The sequence below is a fragment of the Bombina bombina genome, chromosome 4 (assembly GCF_027579735.1).
Source record: "Bombina bombina isolate aBomBom1 chromosome 4, aBomBom1.pri, whole genome shotgun sequence".
Classification (NCBI taxonomy): domain Eukaryota; kingdom Metazoa; phylum Chordata; class Amphibia; order Anura; family Bombinatoridae; genus Bombina; species Bombina bombina.
This window is the reverse complement of record NC_069502.1, coordinates 532,226,618-532,246,945: the sequence shown is the minus strand read 5'-3', so window position 1 is coordinate 532,246,945 and position 20,328 is coordinate 532,226,618. Positions and strand designations below refer to the sequence as shown.

The 20,328-nt window shown below is 39.5% G+C and overlaps 1 long non-coding RNA gene across 1 annotated transcript in view; it reads left to right on the top strand.

Annotated features, from left to right (window-relative positions):
- The first annotated feature begins 8,322 nt into the window (after positions 1–8,322).
- The window catches only part of LOC128655467 (uncharacterized), a 93,684-nt gene continuing 81,678 nt past the window's right edge, over positions 8,323–20,328 (top strand). The window contains exons 1-2 of the long non-coding RNA XR_008401813.1: positions 8,323–8,365; positions 9,493–9,558. This is a non-coding gene — a long non-coding RNA (uncharacterized LOC128655467). The remainder of the gene's footprint in view (positions 8,366–9,492; positions 9,559–20,328) is intronic.

Below are 20,328 nucleotides of genomic sequence, written 5' to 3'. Positions count from 1 at the left end.
GAATCGTGCACAAGCATGTTTTTGAAGCTGGCCGTGTCCGTAAGCACCGCTGGTATCGAGAGTTGCAGTGGCGTTAAATTATGCTCTACACTCCCTTTTTGGAGCCTAACGCACTGAAAACCCAGCCATTCTGTGAACTCTAAATACCAGCGGTATTTAAAAGGTGCGGGAGAAAAAAAGCATGCGTAGCTAACGCACCCCTTTGGCCGCAGAACTCTAAATCTAGCTGTAAGATGTTTAAACTATGATTTTCATTGTGCACTTTTGTATTGTATGCATCTCCTTCACATATGAAAATGCAGTATACGCCCCAAGAAAAAGTGGTTTTAGACAATTCCACCAGGGAAATAGAAGTGTTGGCTAGCATTCTTATAGAATCTCACGAGCCCAGAGACCTTTACAGTGAGGGAAACAATTATTTGATCCCTCCCCTGCTGATTTTGTACATTTGCCCACAGACAAATAAATGATCAGTCTATGATTTTAATTGTAGGTTTATTTTAACAATGAGAGACAGAATAACAACAAAAAATCCAGAAAAACGCATTTTAAAAAAGTTATATATTGATTTGCATTTTAATGAGTGAAATAAGTATTTGACCCCCTTTGCAAAACATGACTTAGTACTTGGTGGCAAAACCCTTGTTGGCAATCACAGAGTTCAAACGTTCACAAGGGAAGCCAGCACCTCTCACCAGTCTTGGGACACAGAAAAAAGGGATTAGCCAGGTCCCAACATCACATTCCAAAATTCAAAAGGATTTCCAGCCTCCAAAATAGTAGTTAAAAAACCTTTATTAACTTATACAGGGTCTATGATGTAGCAACAACAATGTTTTAAACCAGCAATTGGTTCTGTAGCAAGTTAATAAAGGTTTTTTAACTACTATTTTGGAGGCTGGAAATTCTTTTGAATTTTGGCAATCAAAGAGGTCAGACGTTTCTTGTAGTAGATAGAAAAAAATCTGGATAGTTTCCAAATATGCCAAAAGTATCTTTAATAAAAAAATTCAACTCATAACAGGGTCAAAAGAAGCACAACGTTTTGGGGCGCATGCCCCTTAAACATGATTAAGGGGCATGAGCCCTGAAACATTGTGCTTCTTTTGACCCTGTTATGAGTTTAATTTTTTCCTTAAAGATATGTTTGGCATATTTGGAATACCTCCATATATTTTTTTTCTATTTGATACATTGGGAGCTTGGTATTAACTCCAGGTGGGTTTTAAACAGTTGGATTGTTGTGCTGGATTCATCTTTGTTTCTTGTAGTAGGTCACCAGGTTTGCACACATCTCAGAAGGAATTTTGCCCCACTCCTCTATGCAGATCCTCTCCAAGTCATTAAAGTGACACTGAACCCAATTTTTTTATTTTGTGATTCAGATAGAGCATGCAATTTTAAGCAACTTTCTAATTTACTACTATTATCATTTTTTTTCGTTCTCTTGCTATCTTTATTTGAAAAAGAAGGCATCTAAGCTTTTTTTTGGTTCAATACTTTAGTACAGCACTTTTGTTATTGGTGGATGAATTTATCCATCAATCAGCAAGAACAACCCAGGTTGTTCACCAAAAATAAGCCGGCATCTAAACTTACATTCTTGCATTTCAAATAAAGATACCAAGAGAATGAAGAAAAATTGATAAGAGAAGTAAATTAGAAAGTTGTTTAAAATGTCATGCTCTATCTGAATCACGAAAAGAATAAATTTGGGTTTAGTGTCCCTTTAAGGTTTTGAAACTGATGTTTGGCAACTTGAAGCTTCATCTCCCTCCACAGATCTTCTATGGGATTAAGGTCTGGAGACTGGCTAGGCCACTCCAGGACCTTAATGTGCTTCTTCTTGAGCCACTACTTTGTTACCTTGGCCGTGTGTTTTGGGTCATTGTCATGCTGTAATACCCATCCACGACCCATTTTCAGTGTCCTGGCTAACAGAAGGAGGTTTTCACCCAAGATTTGACGGTACATGTCCCCATCCATCTTCCTTTGATGAGGTGACGTTGTCCTGTCCCCTTAGCAGAAAAACATAATGTTTCCACCTCCATGTTTGATGGTGGGGATGGTGTTCTTGGGGTCATAGGCAGCATTCCTCCTCCTCCAAACACGGCAAGTTGAGTTGATGCCACAAACCTCTAATTTGGTCTCCTCTGACCAGAACACTTTCACCAAGTTCTCCTCTGAATCATTCAGATATTCATTGGCAAACTTCAGACGGGCCTGTACAAGTGCTTTCTTGAGCAGGGGGACTTTGCGGGCCCTGCAAAATTTTCATTCCTTCACGGCATAGTATGCTACCAATTGTTTTCTTGGTGACTATGGTCCCAGCTGAATTGAGATCATTGACAAGATCCTCCCATGTAGTTCTGGGCTTATTTCTCACCGTTCTAATGATAATTGAAACTCCACGAGGTAAGATCTTGCATGGAGCCCCAGACAGAGGGTGATTGACAGTTATTTTGTGTTTCTTCCATTTGCGAATAATCGCACCATCTGTTTTCACCTTCTCATCAAGCTGCTTGGCGATGGTGTTGTAGCCCATTCCAGCCTTGTGTAGGTCTGCAATCTTGTCCTTGACATACTTGGACAGCTCTTTGGTCTTGGCCATGGTGGAGAGTTTGGAGTCTGATTGATCGATTGCTTCTGTGGACAGTGCTCCTAATCTCAGCTGGTTACCTGTATAAAAGACACCAGGGAGCCAGAAATCTTGCTGATAGCGGATCAAATACTTATTTCACTCATTAAAATGCAAAACAATTTATAACTTTTTTGAAATGCGTTTTTTTCTGGATATTGTTATTGTTATTCTGTCTCTCACTGTTCAAATAAACCTACCATTAAAATTATAGACTGATCATTTCTTTGTCAGTGGGCAATTTTTTTTCCCCCTCACTGTAGATTCACCAGAATAGTGTTGAAATATAATCAGATACATGGATAAATGGATATTTCATGAAATTACAGATGGAATGGTAATTATTATTTAATAATAATAAATGTTAGAATGCCTACTCAAAACTCAAACTTGTGCAAAATGAAATTTAAGTGAAGAGATTAAAACTACCAAAATTAGAGGGACAGTAAACTCAGGAAACATGATTATGCTCTTTGTATTCACATTAAGTTAAATTTACCATTTTGATTTTATTTTAAATTTTTAACCATACCTAATTGAAGAGATACTGATTGTGATGTAAGTGCCTGTCATGCATGCACGCTTGCGTAAATCATCTTTCCAGGTGTTCCTGTGTTTATGTTTTGCACATGCGCAACTTTTAACTCATGCAGTACTAAACAGGAGAAGCAACCAATGCAACTGTAGGGCCTTTTTAATAGTGGCGTGCGGGCTGTTGCAGGGCACACGTCTTACACTTATGAGACATATTTGTGAGCGAGCTTAGCTGGAAGGAGCAGCCAGTGGGCAGCTTAAGGGAGTGTGAGAATGATTTATCCCTAACACACACATTTTCAACCTCTCCCTCAGCACCAGTATAATTCCCACATCTGTTAAACATGCACTGGTTACACCTTTCCTCAAAAAAAAAACATTTTTCGATATAATCTCCTCATCCAACTACCACCCTATTTCCACACTCCCCCCTTACCTTGAAACTTCTAATAAAAGCTAGTATATACAGGTCTTTCCCATTTCCTTACATTAAACTTCCTCCTTGCCCCACTGCAATCTGGATTTCTCCCCAACACTCTACAGAGACAGTAATCGTTTAAGGTTACCAAAGACCTACTTACAGCAAAATCAAAAGGCCACTTTTCTCTTCTAATCTTCCTTGATCTGTCTGCAGCCTTTGATACTGTTGACCACCCTATTTTACTCCAAGCCCTCCAATCCATTGCTCTACAGCCCTCTTGTGGTTCTATTCCTACCTGTCTAACCGTACATTTACTTTTGCCTTCTCTTGTGCATCCTCTGCCCCTTTACCACTTTCTGTTGGGGTACCTCAAGGCTCTGTTTTTGGTCCTCTTCTCAATCTATATGTTATCATTAGGTTCCTTAATAAAGTCCCACAAGTTTCTTTTTTTTTTTTTAATTTTATTTGTATCAAGGGATAACAAGGCATGTGATACACATTCAAAAATTTAACATGGTCTCAGCATTACAGTGTCTGGTCATGTACTGTATACCCAAGATCCCCAGAAGGAAAAACATAAGAAGGGAATATAATGCGTCCAATTACAAGCGGTCGCTATCATTCTCGACCGAGCTAACATATGTATAATCCATTACCCTAGTTATATTAATTAAAAAATTGAAACAAACAGGACCCCACCTCGGATACAAATAGTGGGCTCCAGCACGCCTATCCCAATACGCCTGGACTCCTCTCTCCTGTGAACCCCTCTCTTCCCCTCCCTTCCACCAGTCCCACAAGTTTCAATATCATTTGTATGATGATGACACCCAAATCTTCCTCTCTGCACCAGACCTATCTTCTTTCTTGCTAACTTGTGTCACTACCTGTCTTTCTCATATCTCATGTTGGATGTCCTCTCACTACCTTAACCTAAATCTCTCCAAAACGGAGTTCCTTATTTTCCCCACTTCCATAATCGCCATCCCCCATTTTTCTATATTTGTTTATAATTCCATCATCATCCCAACCCTGCATTCCATATGTCTTGACTCAGATCTTTCTTTCAGTCCTCACATTCAGTCTTTGGTTAATTCTAGCCATTTGATATTTCACATTTCCTCATACAAGACTAAGATTTTGATCCTCATCCTTTCCCGCACTGCAGCTCCATTCTCTATGCTATCCATAGCTGCCATCTAGCTGTTTTACAATGCATAATGAATAATGCCTCTGCCAGGTTCATCTTTCTTGCACATCACTCTTCATCTGCTCCACCACTCTGCCATTCCCTTCACTGGCATCCTCTAGCTTTCAGAATAAAAAACAAAATTCTTATTCTGACATACAAGGCCCTCAATAGCCCTGCTCCCCCCCCTCTATGTCTCCAGATACTTTATTTCCCGTCCCCTTCACTCTGTTCACTTTACCTCTTCTCTTGTTACCTCTTCACATTTCCGTCTACAGAACTTTTCCAGACTGGCCCCAATTTTTGTGGAACTCTGCCTTGCTCCACAAAACTCTCCCCTAGTTTTGAAAGTTTAAAAGCGCTCCTTAAAGACTCTACTGTTTTGATGCATACAACATATGCTAGTATTTTCTAACCTCAGTCCCTCTCCTCGTTTGCTATCCCCTCAAACCCCCTTAGCATGTAAGACCATGAGCTGAGCTGTTTGTAGATGACCTTTATGAGAAACTCTTGGCAGGGCCCTCTACCCTCTTGTTCCCTATAAATGTTACTTGCATCACATGCCTATGTTTATAGCACTGCATAATCTGTTGGCACTCTAGAAATAACTGATGATAATAATACAGTAGTCTTGTGCTGCTGTCTTATACTAGACTGTATCCTCCAGTGCCAGTCTTGGAGGATATCTGTAGAAAACATTCACAAAAAGATGGGGGAAGACTGCACACAAGAGAGAAAAAGAAGAAGGGAAAGAGAAGTGGGAAAAAAGAGACAAGAAAAGACTTATAATGTAGTATTTGACATTTTTCAAAAATCGTTTTAAGCAGTAAGTTGAAAACTGCTCACCTGGTACAACCTCAATGTTATGAGGTATGTAATTTGCTAGGGTAGGATCTTAGGCTTACTGTGTTAAAGTTGGTCCCCTTTCAGACGGTTATAGCAGCTAATCTGGTGGAGTAGTTTTAATATATAAATAACATGAGGCACTGTTGCAACTGATGTGTAAATAAAAAAATAATTATTTTTTTCCAAAACTATCTATGATGTTTTAGAATTATTAAAGCATTATAGCTGCCAATAATTACTTTGTTTGAACTTTTAATTTCTACGTCCAAGAATTAGTGCCAATTCCGTACTAAAGCCTTATTTTGGTTTAGTGATATTGCAGTTTTTGATTTGTACAAGTATTAATTAAAGGGTTCCTTCTATAAAGTTCTGTAGTAGTCATGTGTATTGCACAGTATAAGGCAAGGAGGAGATCTGATGTTCGGCTCTGTTTATACATACACATATTTAGACATGTCTATATACATTGGAGCCTTTTCCAGCCAGAAACACAAGTTATGAAGCAGCGGTCTAGAGACCGCTGCTCCATAACCTGTCTGCCTGCTCTGAGGCAGCGGACAGACATCGCCTAAAATCAACCCAATCCAATACGATCGGGTTGATTGACACCCCCTGCTCGCGGCCGATTGGCTGCGAATCTGCAGGGGGCGGTGTTGCACCAGCAGTTCATAAGAACTGCTGGTGCAATGATAAATGCCGACAGCATATGCTGTTGGCATTTATTGATGTGCGGCGGACATCAATAAATGCCAACAACCCATACACTTAGCCATATACCATACCTCTTCTTTTTTAACCCTTTTAAAACATATTTCTCAATATTAAAAAGTGTATATATGTGTATAATACTTTATTTTAATGCATTTTACACGTGTTTTGTGCAACTTTTTTTAAATCTTACAGTTTACTTCAGGTCTGAAGATGTGCTAAATATTCTAGTGCAGTTTCGGCTTTCACTCGAATGCAAACTATAACCTTCAACTTGTAATGCCAACGCAAATTAGCACAGTTGTGATATACATTAAAAAGTATAGGCTGAGCTGAAGCGAAGCCCGGGGCGCTATCCCTTTTCTGGTTAACATGCTTTACCATGTACTTGTAATATCATGTGGCTTTCTAATGGTAGCGCGACCAATCAAAACTGGTAATTGCTCTTGGTCTGTCATAAGCCCACCTGTTGTAATCTGGTTTTTGTGTCTAGACACACAGCAATATCTTATGCTTGCTCTTATTGGCTAAGATAGGATGCAGCGTACCAACTGTTTCTGTCAATATTGGCTACCAAGCCATCACCCTAAGGCTGTAAAAAAAGGTCATATACTCAAATGCTGTGGCTTCTATTGAGTAATAACAACAAATATTACTTATCAAAATTAAACCTAACCACATTCTTGAACCATAGCAGTAAAACCTAACTATGGCCCTGCCCAAGAGCAATAAAGTCTAATCAGATAGCATAACTGGTAAACTGAGCCCAATAGCAATAAAATTAATCAGATAGCATAACTGATGACCTGACTCTCAAACATGATCTCCACATAGCAACAAAATCTGCCATGACACACAATCAGCATTCACTTAAAGGACCAGTCAACACTCTAGGATACCGTAATGAAGGCGTCCACAATCTAAAAATATGTATGTAGAGCTGTACCTATGTAAGTTGCATCTTTTAATCTTTGAAAACGATTGTTTTGAATTTTTTTTAGCTTTCCCCGTCCTCCTGTGTCACGTGGGTGAGGTTGCCAAATGAAAACTGCATATATATATATATATATATATAAATATATATATATATGCAGTTTTCTGCCTCTACGCATGTGCAACCGGAAGTGGTGACGTCACACGTGGCATCACTGGCACAACCGGACTGCGCTTCTTTGGTGGAGCAGTGCACATAAAATATTGTGCACTGCCCACATAAGCAGAAGAGCATCTGCATGCTGTTATTGTGCGAGTAATGTGGAAGAGCTGCTAATTGCTAGACAGCGCTGCAGTAAATTTGTAATCGATTTGTTAGAGCCCACTTTGGTATACAAGTGGTTAATTCATTACACGCTAAAAGAACTTGAAAATGTTACTTGCACCAGCTATGGACACTGCACAGTGTCTCTTATTTAAAGTATATTACTTCGTATTAATGATGTCCTGGCTGCAAAACCAGACAATTGCTTCCAGTTAGGCTTATTTCACTGGCAAAGCTTACTCATTGCCTTACACCTTCCTTACACCTTACTCATTACCTTACACCAGCAGACTATGATAGATAACACTTCATTACTCTATATTCCTGAAAATAGCAAATTGGGTCACTTCCCAAGTTCTTATGCAGCATAAGTAATAATTTCTTACTAAAGGCAAACTCTATGAATCAAATATATATTTATTTGTTCCAAACAACCACAAAATTATAAGCTGAAAATGTTCGGTTACATTTACACCAATTTATTAGACAACAGTAGGTGACAATTTGCTTATTATTAAATTACACAGAGCAACAGAACTCTCCAAGACTGATCCATTTTATGCTGGTGATGCGGGAGCTTGCACAGGGGCTGACGTAATCACGAGCGGGGGAGGGGGGAGGTGTGTACACGCATGCGCAAAAGAAAAAGTATATGCTAATTAGCGCTCTTCTGGTACGCCAATAAATCTTGTCCATCAAATGAGGCACATCCTCCTCAGGGCAGGGGTGGTCGTTATTCGGCTCCATAATTGAAAACGCTGGCAATGATATGTAAGTTTTGTTAAAAAGTTTACATTTACTATGCGGATGTCATGCTTCAGATACGTTGTATTTTAACTTTACTATGCACTGGTACTCTTATTTCGGGTTAGCTTTTTTCTACTATTGACTGGTCCTTTAAACCACTCACATCTAATCTATCTCACACGTTCTCTCCATTACTACTCTACATCTTAATTCCCCCTACAGTACCATTCCACAATGGTACCCTCCCAAATCAAATTTCTCTCTGGTAAATCAACTCTAACTCTCCACCTTATATCCTCTCCTATATCATTACCCCCATATAAAATTAAAAATAAAATAAACCACTGTTAAAGCACTTTCCCTGATATCCTAGTACAGGGCCCTTTTCTTTATCCTCACTGTGGTTTGGTCCTTGTCTAGAGTTGAATTTTATAAAAAAAAAGAGACTGTTTTCCCATCCTTATGGTTATTCAAACATTCAGGATTGCAGTGGGCACACTCAATTGAGACCGTTTACTCTTTTTATTAGTCTGTCAACTTGTATTTGTTATATAAAGCTAAACGGAGACGAATCAAGAAGAATAGAGACCTGTTGCCAGATTGCTGTAAAATGTTTTGGCCCCATAATACACAGCATAAAATTATTTTTAACTTCATACAACTACAGTTTGTTTCCAAATTGTCTCAAAAGCTAAATAAAAATATCATGATTAAATATGCAGGGCAATTCTCTATTCGTCAGGATTTTGCCTCTAGAGCTTTCCTGGTAGGATTTTTGAAGAAGTAATTTGACCTGTGTTGTCTCATCAATTGGGTAAAACTGAGAGTGAAGTGATTTAATACCTTCAAGGCTGCTGAGGGCCATGTTCAGATAAAACATCACAGTTGTCAATCAGCCAGTATGCTATGTGTCACTGAACATAAGCATAGCCGGTGGGGGGAAAATGAATCCCTTGCAAGCCATTTCACACTTTATTGGGCATAATAAATAAGCAGAACACTGGGAGATGTTTTTTTTTTCTTTTCATAAGAGAGGTTGAAAAAGAATAAAGTATAATTAAAAATAAATGATGTCCCACAATATTTTTTAATTGAGGACTGCAATGGTTAATTTATCTTCTTAGTTAAAGTTGTTTATATTTTGTATTCAGCAGCAGCACTATGAACAGAGGGCAATTTTATGAAGGATGGAATAAATTATTACAGAAATTATAAACGTAAGTAATGATTCCAATATGGGGCCATTTCTATAAAATTTCTTTAGCATTTTAAAAGCGCACAGATTGCTAAAGAAAATGTTTATTTTTTTGCACTACTGTATAATATAAAGTGTAATAAATATGCTGTGTATTTACTGAGCCCTACTTGATAGCTTGTATTATTATTGCTCTTTGAATAATCCAGTTGTATTTTTAAAGTTTCTTTATCTTACTATGGAGATATATTTTCTATTCCCCTTTGTACACTTGTTTCTCCACGTTCAAGTGATTTAGCATGTAAGTAACATTTCCCTTTAACCTTTTTTGCTACCTACATTTAAACCCTATTGTAAATCAAATTTCAAGTGAAAGACCCACACAAAGTATATACAGTTGTTTTGTTTTTTTCCAGATGGCCCAACAGATTCACAATATACCATTATTATATTTAAATTTCATGGCATATGAGATAGCTGCAGCAAAAGCTGTAAATATTTTATATATATGCTTTTACTGTGCTCAACTTACTAAATTGTTATCAAGGGTAGACATGTGTTTTATAGGGGCCCATACAGGCTTTTGGAGGTTATAATATACTGTAGATTTTAGGCCCAATTGTGCAGTACAAAAATAAAAGCATTTTTATTTTATTTAAAGGTGTTCTCTGTTACACCACAGTGATCACCTGATCAAGTCTTGCAGGTTTAGGGGCACCGCACACTTCTTTGGCCTTACCGCAAAATGACTTACGTAAACTTCGTAAAGTCTTTTTTCTATGGGACTTCCATAGCGCTGATATTACGAGTCTGTCCTGGGAGGCCAAAAAGTGAACGGTACACCCTACCCCGTCAAGAGTCCTAACGCATTTAAAAGCCAGTAGTTAAGAGTTTTATGGTACAACACCGTAACATAAAACTCATAACTAAAGTGCTAAAAAATACACTAACACCCATAAACTACTTATTAACCCCTAAACCGAGGCCCTCCCGCATCGCAAATACTAAAATAATTTTTTTAATCCCTAATCTGCCGCTCCGGACAACACCACCACCTACATTATATTTATTAACCCCTAATCTGCTGCCCCAAATGTCACTGCCACCTACCTACACTTATTAACCCCTAATCTGCCATCCCCAATGCCGCTGCCACTATAATAAACATATTAACCCCTAAACCACCGCACTCCCACCTTTCAAACATTAGTTAAATATCATTAACCCCTAATCTGCCGTCCCTAACATCGCCGCAACCTACCTACATTTATTAACCCCTAATCTGCCACCCCCAATGTCGCCGACACTATACTAAATGTATTAACTCCTAAACCTAAGTCTAACCCTAACACACCCTAACTTAAATATAATTACAATAAATCTAACTAAAAATTCCTATCATTAACTAAATAATTTCTATTTAAAACTAAATACTTACCTATACATTGTAGCTAGCTTAGGGTTTATTTTTATTTTACAGGCAAGTTTGTATTTATTTTAACTATGTAGAATAGTTATTAAATAGGTATTAACTATTTAATAACTACCTAGCTAAAATAAATACAAAAGTACCTGTAAAATAAAACCTAACCTAAGTTACACTAACACCTAACGCTACACTATAATTAAATAAATTAACAACAATTAAATAAATTAAATTAGCTAAAGTACACAAAAAACACTAAATTAAAGAAAATAATAAACAAATTACAAGATATTTAAACTAATTACACCTAATCTAATAGCCCTATCAAAATAACCCCCCCCCCCCAATAAATAAAAAACCTAGAATTATATCAGCCAATCGTAATTAAGGTAGAAAAAATCCTATTGGCTGCACTCATCATTGGAACAGCCAATAGAATGCAAGCTCAATCCTATTGGCTGATTGCATCAGCCAGTAGGATTTGGTATACCTTAATTCCGATTGGCTGATAGAATTCTATCAGCAAATCGGAATCTAAGGGACGCCATCTTGGATGACGTCACTTAAAGGAACCGTCATTCAGTAAGAAGACTTCGTTTGAAGAGGATGCTCCGTGTCGGATGTCTTGAAGATGGAGCTGCTCCACGTCGGATAGATGAAGATAGAAGATGCCGTCTGGATGAAGACTTCTGCCCGTCTGGAGGACCACTTCGCCTGGCTTGGATGAAGACTTCCCCCAGCTTTGTTGAGGACTTCTGCCCGGTTGGATGAAGACTTCTGCCGCTTCCTTGAGGATGGATGTCCGGTCTTCAGAACAGTAAGTCGATCTTCAGGGGGTTAGTGTTAGGTTGTTTTAAGGGTGTATTGGGTGGGTTTTATTTTTTAGATTAGGGTTTGAGCCGCAAAAGAGCTAACTGCCCTTTTAAGGGCAATGCCCATCCAAATGCCATTTTCAGGGCAATGGGGAGCTTAGGTTTTTTTAGATAGTATTTTATTTGTGGGGTTGGTTGTGTGGGTGGTGGGTTTTACCGTTGGGGGGTTAATTGTTTGGTTTTTTTTACAGGTAAAAGAGCTGATTACTTTGGGGCAATGCCCCGCAAAAGGCCCTTTTAAGGGCTATTGATAGTTTAGTTTAGGCTTTTTTTATTTTGATAGGGCTATTAGATTAGGTGTAATTAGTTTAAATATCTTGTAATTTGTTTATTAGTTTCTGTAATTTAGTGTGTGGGGGGGGGGTTGTACTTTAGCTAATTTAATTTAATTTATTTAATTGTTGTTAATTTAGTTAATTTATTTAATTGTAGTGTAGTGTTAGGTGTTATGGTAACTTAGGTTAGGTTTTATTTTACAGGTACTTTTGTATTTATTTTAGCTAGGTAGTTATTAAATAGTTAATAACTATTTAATAACTATTCTACCTAGTTAAAATAAATACAAACTTGCCTGTAAAATAAAAATGAACCCTAAGCTAGCTACAATGTAACTATTAGTTATATTGTAGCTTTCTTAGGGTTTATTTTATAGGTAAGTATTTAGTTTTAAATAGGAATTATTTAGTTAATGATAGGAATTTTTAGTTAGATTTATTGTAATTATATTTAAGTTAGGGGGTGTTAGGGTTAGGGTTAGACTTAGGTTTAGGGGTGAATACATTTAGTATAATGGCAGCAACGTTGGGGGCGGCATATTAGGGGTTAATAAATGTAGATAGGTTGTGGCGATGTCAGGGACGGCAGATTAGGGGTTAATATTTAACTAATGTTTGCGAGGCGGGAGTGTGCGGCGGTTTAGGGGTTAATATGTTTATTATAGTGGTGGCGACGTTGGGGGCAGCAGATTAGTGGTTAATAAGTGTAGGTAGGTTGCGGCGACATTGGGGGAAATTTTATTTCCCCATAGGAATCAATGGGGCTGCATTACTGAGTTTTACGCTGCTTTTTTGCAGGTGTTAGACTTTTTCTCAGCCAGCTCTCCCCATTGATTCCTATGGGGAAATCGTGCACGAGCACGTACAACCAGCTCACCGCTGACTTAAGCAGCGCTGGTATTGGAGTGCGTTAAGGAGCAAAATTTTGCTCAACGCTCACTTCTTGCCTTTTAACAACGGGTTTGTAAAAACCCGTAATACCAGTGCTGCAGGTAAGTGAGCAGTGAGAAAAAACTGCTTGTTAGCACCACATAGCCTCTAACGCAAAACTCGTAATCTGGTCAATAATCTTTCTGATTATAGTACTTTAACTATCGGAGGGTATTATATATACAAAAGTATTAAACATTTTATAAAACTACCTTTGGGTTAGCTGTGTTATGTTATGTAAACATTGCCTAAATTACATAAGATATTGTACCAGATTACAAGTGGAGCACGATTAAGAAGTAAACTTTTAATGGGTGCCGTTTGCATTACAAGTTGAATGTAAAATGTTTGCAAGCGAGGAAAACCCGACGCGTACTAACTTCAGGACTTTGTATATGGCAACCGCATTAACTTCTTCACCCCATATACTTCAATGGAGCAAGCAAACTAAAAAAAAAAATAACACTTATCACTCTTGCATTAACTGGACACCACGTTCAACCTATAGAGCTAGCCTGATGTTAGTTATGAATATTTTACATTCCAATGTTCTTCACATATAACTTTTATTTATATATATATATATATATATATATATATATATATATATATATCTCCTGTTAAGTGTAGTCAGTCCACGGGTCATCATTACTTATGGGATATTAACTCCTCCCCAACAGGAAGTGCAAGAGGATCACCCAAGCAGAGCTGCTATATAGCTCCTCCCCTCTACGTCACACCCAGTCATTCTCTTGCACCCAACTAATAGATAGGATGTGTGAGAGGACTGTGGTGATTTAACTTAGTTTTTTATATCTTCAATCAAAAGTTTGTTATTTTAAACGACACCGGAGTGTGTTGTTTCCTTCTCAGGCAGAATTTGAAGAAGAATCTACCTGAGTTTTTGTATATGATCTTAGCGGACGTAACTAAGATCCGTTTGCTGTTCTCGGCCATTCTGAGGAGTAAGGTAACTTCAGATCAGGGGACAGCGGGCAGGTTCACCTGCAAAGAGGTATGTTGCAGTATATTATTTTCTAAGGAATGGAATTGACTTTGAAAATACTGCTAATACCGATATAATGTAAGTACAGCCTTAAATGCAGTAGTAGCAACTGGTATCAGGCTGACATGTATATATGTTAACACTTAAGTATTTCTGGGGAATGGCACTTCACTGGGAAAATACTGTATGCATATATTTTTTAGCCTAACTTGCAGTGGGAGCAACTAGCAACAGGCTTTTTAAAGTCATTTCATATATATTGATTTTAAACGTTTGCTGGCATGTTAAATCGTTTAATTCTCTGAGGTACTTGGTGAAAATTGCTTTGGGCTTTAATTTCCACTTGGCTGTCGTTGTTTTAAATTAAAACAGTTTACTGAGCTCCCCTCACTGTTGTAGTGTGAGTGGGAGGGGCCTATTTTGGCGCTTTTACTACGCATCAGAAATTCAGTCACAGTCTGTCTTTTTCTCCCTGCATGATCCAGGACGTCTCCACAGAGCTCAGGGGTCTTCAAAACTAGTTTTAAGGGAGGTAATCACTCACAGCAGACCTGTGAGACTGTGCTTGACTGTGATAAAAACGTTTATATTGTCAATTGTTATACGTTTTTTTCTGATATTAAGGGTTAATCATCCATTGCTAATGTGTGCAATCCTTTGCTAATTTTCATATATATAACTAATCCGGTTCATTGTTATTCAACTGTGATAGTTTTTTGTGTGCTTCTTAAAGGCACAGTAACGTTTTTTTACATATTGCTTGTAAATTTAGTTGAAAAGTATTTCCAAGCTTGCTAGTCTAATTGCTAGTGTGTTTAAACATGTCTGACTCAGAGGAAACTCTCTGTGCAATATGTTCAAAAGCCGAGGTGGAGCCCAATAGAAATTTATGTACTAATTGCATTGATGCTACTTTAAATAAAAGTCAATCTGTACATGTTAAGCAACATTCACCAGACAACGAGGGGGAAGTTATGCCGACTAACTTGCCTCACGTGTCAGTACCTGCATCTCCCGCGCAGGAGGTGCGTGATATTGTAACGCCAAGTACATCAGGGCGGCCATTACAAATCACTTTACAAGACATGGCTAACGTTATGACTGAAGTTTTGTCTAAATTGCCAGAACTTAGAGGTAAACGAGATCACTCTGGGATGAGAACAGAGTATACTGATAATGCTAGGGCCATGTCTGATACTGCGTCACAATATGCTGAGCATGAGGACGGAGAGCTTCATTCTGCGGGTGACGGATCTGATCCAAATAAATTGGATTCAGACATTTCAAATTTTAAGTTTAAGCTGGAAAACCTCCGTGTGTTACTAGGGGAGGTGTTAGCAGCTCTGAATGATTGTAACACAGTTGCAATCCCAGAGAAAATGTGTAGGTTGGATAAATATTTTGCGGTACCGACGAGTACTGACGTTTTTCCTATACCTAAGAGACTTACTGAAATTATTTCTAAGGAGTGGGACAGACCCGGTGTGCCTTTCTCACCCCCTCCTATATTCAGAAAAATGTTTCCAATAGACACCACCACACGGGACTTATGGCAAACGGTCGTTAAGGTGGAGGGAGCAGTTTCTACCTTAGCTAAGCGTACCACTATCCCGGTGGAGGATAGCTGTGCTTTTTCTGATCCAATGGATAAAAAGTTAGAGGGTTACCTTAAGAAAATGTTTGTTCAACAAGGTTTTATATTACAACCCCTTGCATGCATTGCGCCTGTCACGGCTGCGGCTGCATTTTGGTTTGAGTCTCTGGAAGACACCCTTGACTCAGCGACATTAGATGAGATTTCACTTAAGCTTAAAACCCTTAAGCTAGCTAATTCATTTATTTCCGATGCCGTAGTACACTTAACTAAACTCACGGCTAAGAATTCCGGATTCGCCATTCAGGCACGCAGAGCGCTGTGGCTAAAATCCTGGTCAGCTGATTTAACTTCTAAATCGAAATTACTTAACATACCTTTCAAGGGGCAGACTTTATTCAGGCCCGGTTTGAAAGAAATTATCGCTGATATTACGGGAGGTAAAGGCCATGCCCTGCCTCAGGACAGAGCCAAACCTAGGGCTAGACAGTCTAATTTTCGTGCCTTTCGTAACTTCAAGGCAGGAGCAGCATCAACTTCCTCTGCTCCAAAACAGGAAGGAGCTGTTGCTCGCTACAGACAAGGCTGGAAACCTAACCAGACCTGGAACAAGGGCAAGCAGGCCAGAAAACCTGCTGCTGCCCCTAAGACAGCATGAAGGGAGGGCCCCCGATCCGGTAACGGATCTAGTGGGGGGCAGACTCTCTCTCTTCGCCCAGGCTTGGGCAAGAGATGTCCAGGATCCCTGGGCGTTGGAGATCATATCTCAGGGATATCTTCTGGACTTCAAAGCTTCTCCTCCACAAGGGAGATTTCACCTTTCAAGGTTTTCAACAAACCAGATAAAGAAAGAGGCGTTTCTTTGCTGTGTACAAGACCTTTTACTAATGGGAGTGATCCACCCTGTTCCGCGGTCGGAACACGGACAAGGGTTTTACTCAAATCTGTTTGTGGTTCCCAAAAAAGAGGGAACCTTCAGACCAATATTGGATTTAAAGATCCTAAACAAATTCCTAAGAGTTCCATCATTCAAGATGGAAACTATTCGGACAATCTTACCCATGATCCAAAGAGGTCAGTACATGACCACAGTGGATTTAAAGGATGCTTACCTTCACATACCGATTCACAGAGAACATTACCGGTATCTAAGGTTTGCCTTCCTAGACAGGCATTACCAGTTTGTAGCTCTTCCCTTCGGGTTGGCTACGGCTCCAAGAATCTTTACAAAGGTTCTGGGCTCTCTTCTGGCGGTACTAAGACCGCGAGGAATTTCGGTAGCTCCGTACCTAGACGACATTCTGATACAAGCGTCAAGCTTCCAAACTGCCAAGTCTCATACAGAGTTAGTACTGGCATTTCTAAGGTCGCATGGGTGGAAAGTGAACGAGGAGAAGAGTTCTCTCTTACCACTCACAAGAGTTCCCTTCTTGGGGACTCTTATAGATTCAGTAGAAATGAAAATTTACCTGACAGAGGACAGATTAACAAAGCTTCTAAATGCTTGCCGTGTCCTTCATTCCATTCGACACCCGTCAGTGGCTCAATTCATGGAGGTAATCGGCTTAATGGTAGCGGCAATGGACATAGTTCCTTTTGCACGACTGCATCTCAGACCGCTGCAATTGTGCATGCTAAGTCAGTGGAATGGGGATTACTCAGATTTGTCCCCTACGCTGAATCTGGATCAAGAGACCAGAGATTCTCTTCTATGGTGGCTTTCTCGGCCACATCTGTCCAGGGGGATGCCCTTCAGCAGGCCAGACTGGACAATTGTAACAACAGACGCCAGCCTACTAGGTTGGGGCGCTGTCTGGAATTCCCTGAAGGCTCAGGGATCGTGGACTCAAGAGGAGAGTCTCCTTCCAATAAACATTCTGGAATTGAGAGCAGTTCTCAATGCCCTCCTGGCTTGGCCTCAGTTAGCAACTCTGAGGTTCATCAGGTTTCAGTCGGACAACATCACGACTGTGGCTTACATCAACCATCAGGGAGGGACAAGAAGTTCCCTAGCGATGATGGAAGTCTCAAAGATAATTCGCTGGGCAGAGTCTCACTCTTGCCACCTGTCAGCGATCCACATCCCAGGAGTGGACAACTGGGAGGCGGATTTCCTAAGTCGCCAGACTTTTCATCCGGGGGAGTGGGAACTTCATCCGGAGGTCTTTGCCCAAATACTTCGACGTTGGGGAAAACCAGATATGGATCTCATGGCGTCTCGCCAGAACGCCAAGCTTCCTCATTACGGGTCCAGGTCCAGGGACCCGGGAGCGGTCCTGATAGATGCCTTGACAGCACCTTGGACCTTCAGGATGGCTTATGTGTTTCCACCATTCCCGATGCTTCCTCGTTTGATTGCAAGGATCAAACAGGAGAAAGCATCAGTGATTCTAATAGCACCTGCGTGGCCACACAGGACCTGGTATGCAGATCTAGTGGACATGTCATCCTGTCCACCTTGGTCTCTGCCTCTGAGACAGGACCTTCTAATTCAGGGTCCTTTCAAACATCAAAACCTAATTTCTCTGAAGCTGACTGCATGGAAATTGAACGCTTGATTTTATCAAAGCGTGGATTTTCAGAGCCAGTAATTTATACCTTAATACAGGCTAGGAAACCTGTTACCAGGAAAATTTACCATAAGATATGGCGTAAATATTTACACTGGTGCGAATCCAAGGGTTACTCATGGAGTAAGGTTAGGATTCCTAGGATATTGTTTTTTCTTCAAGAAGGTTTAGAAAAGGGTTTATCTGCTAGTTCGTTAAAGGGACAGATCTCAGCTCTGTCCATCCTTTTACACAAGCGTCTGTCAGAAGTTCCAGACGTTCAGGCTTTTTGTCAGGCTTTGGCCAGGATTAAGCCTGTGTTTAAATCTGTTGCTCCGCCGTGGAGCTTAAACTTAGTTCTTAACGTTTTACAGGGTGTTCCGTTTGAACCCCTTCACTCCATTGATATCAAGCTGTTATCTTGGAAAGTTCTGTTTTTAATGGCTATTTCCTCGGCTCGTAGAGTCTCTGAGTTATCGGCCTTACATTGTGATTCTCCTTATCTGATTTTTCATTCAGACAAGGTAGTTCTGCGTACTAAACCTGGGTTCTTACCTAAGGTAGTCACTAACAAGAATATCAATCAAGAGATTGTTGTTCCTTCATTGTGTCCTAACCCTTCTTCAAAGAAGGAACGACTTCTGCACAATCTAGATGTAGTCCGTGCCCTGAAATTTTATTTACAGGCAACTAAAGATTTTCGACAAACTTCTTCCCTGTTTGTCGTTTATTCTGGACAGAGGAGAGGTCAAAAAGCATCTGCTACCTCTCTATCCTTTTGGCTTCGTAGCATCATACGTTTAGCCTATGAGACTGCTGGTCAGCAACCTCCTGAAAGGATTACAGCTCATTCTACTAGAGCTGTGGCTTCCACTTGGGCCTTTAAGAACGAGGCCTCTGTTGAACAGATTTGCAAGGCTGCAACTTGGTCTTCTCTTCATACTTTTTCCAAATTTTACAAATTTGACACTTTTGCTTCTTCGGAGGCTGTTTTTGGGAGAAAGGTTCTTCAGGCAGTGGTTCCTTCCATATAGAGATCCTGCCTGTCCCTCCCGTCATCCGTGTACTTAGCTTTGGTATTGGTATCCCATAAGTAATGATGACCCGTGGACTGACTACACTTAACAGGAGAAAACATAATTTATGCTTACCTGATAAATTCCTTTCTCCTGTAGTGTAGTCAGTCCACGGCCCGCCCTGTTTTTTAAGGCAGGTCTAAATTTTTTAATTATACTCCAGTCACCACTGCACCCTATAGTTTCTCCTTTCTCGTTTGGTTCCTGGTCGAATGACTGGGTGTGACGTAGAGGGGAGGAGCTATATAGCAGCTCTGCTTGGGTGATCCTCTTGCACTTCCTGTTGGGGAGGAGTTAATATCCCATAAATAATGATGACCCGTGGACTGACTACACTACAGGAGAAAGGAATTTATCAGGTAAGCATAAATTATGTTATTTTGTATGTATGTATATACATATATATAGATATGTGTATTTTTTGTATATATAGGTATAGTTATATACAGATATCTATATAGAAATATCTATTTAAAATGCATATAACATTTTCCCCTCTGTGCAGAACATTGGAATATAAAATATTTACAGTATATACACAGTAAAACAAATTATTAACATTGAAAAAAAGGATTTTTCATGCTTTCATGTATTTACAATATATATACTTGTTACATACACTGTAAAAATTTCGTTAGTGTAACTGCCTTTTTTCACTGTTCTTTCAAATTTTGACAAAATTTGTGCTTCTTAAAGGCACAGTAACATTTTTTATATTGCTTGTAAACTTGTTTTAAGTGTTTTCCAAGCTTGCTAGTTTCATTGCTAGTCTGTTTAAACATGTCTGATACAGAGGAACCTACTTGTTCATTATGTTTGAAAGCCATGGTGGAGCCCCATAGGAGAATGTGTACTAAATGTATTGATTTCACCTTAAACAGTGAAGATCAGTCTTTATCTATAAAAGAATTATCACCAGAGGGTTCTGTCGAGGGGGAAGTTATGCTGACTAATTCTCGCCACGTGTCAGACCCTTCGCCTCCCGCTCAAGGGACGCACGCTAATATGGCGCCAAGTACATCAGGGACGCCCATAGCGATTACCTTGCAGGACATGGCTGCAAT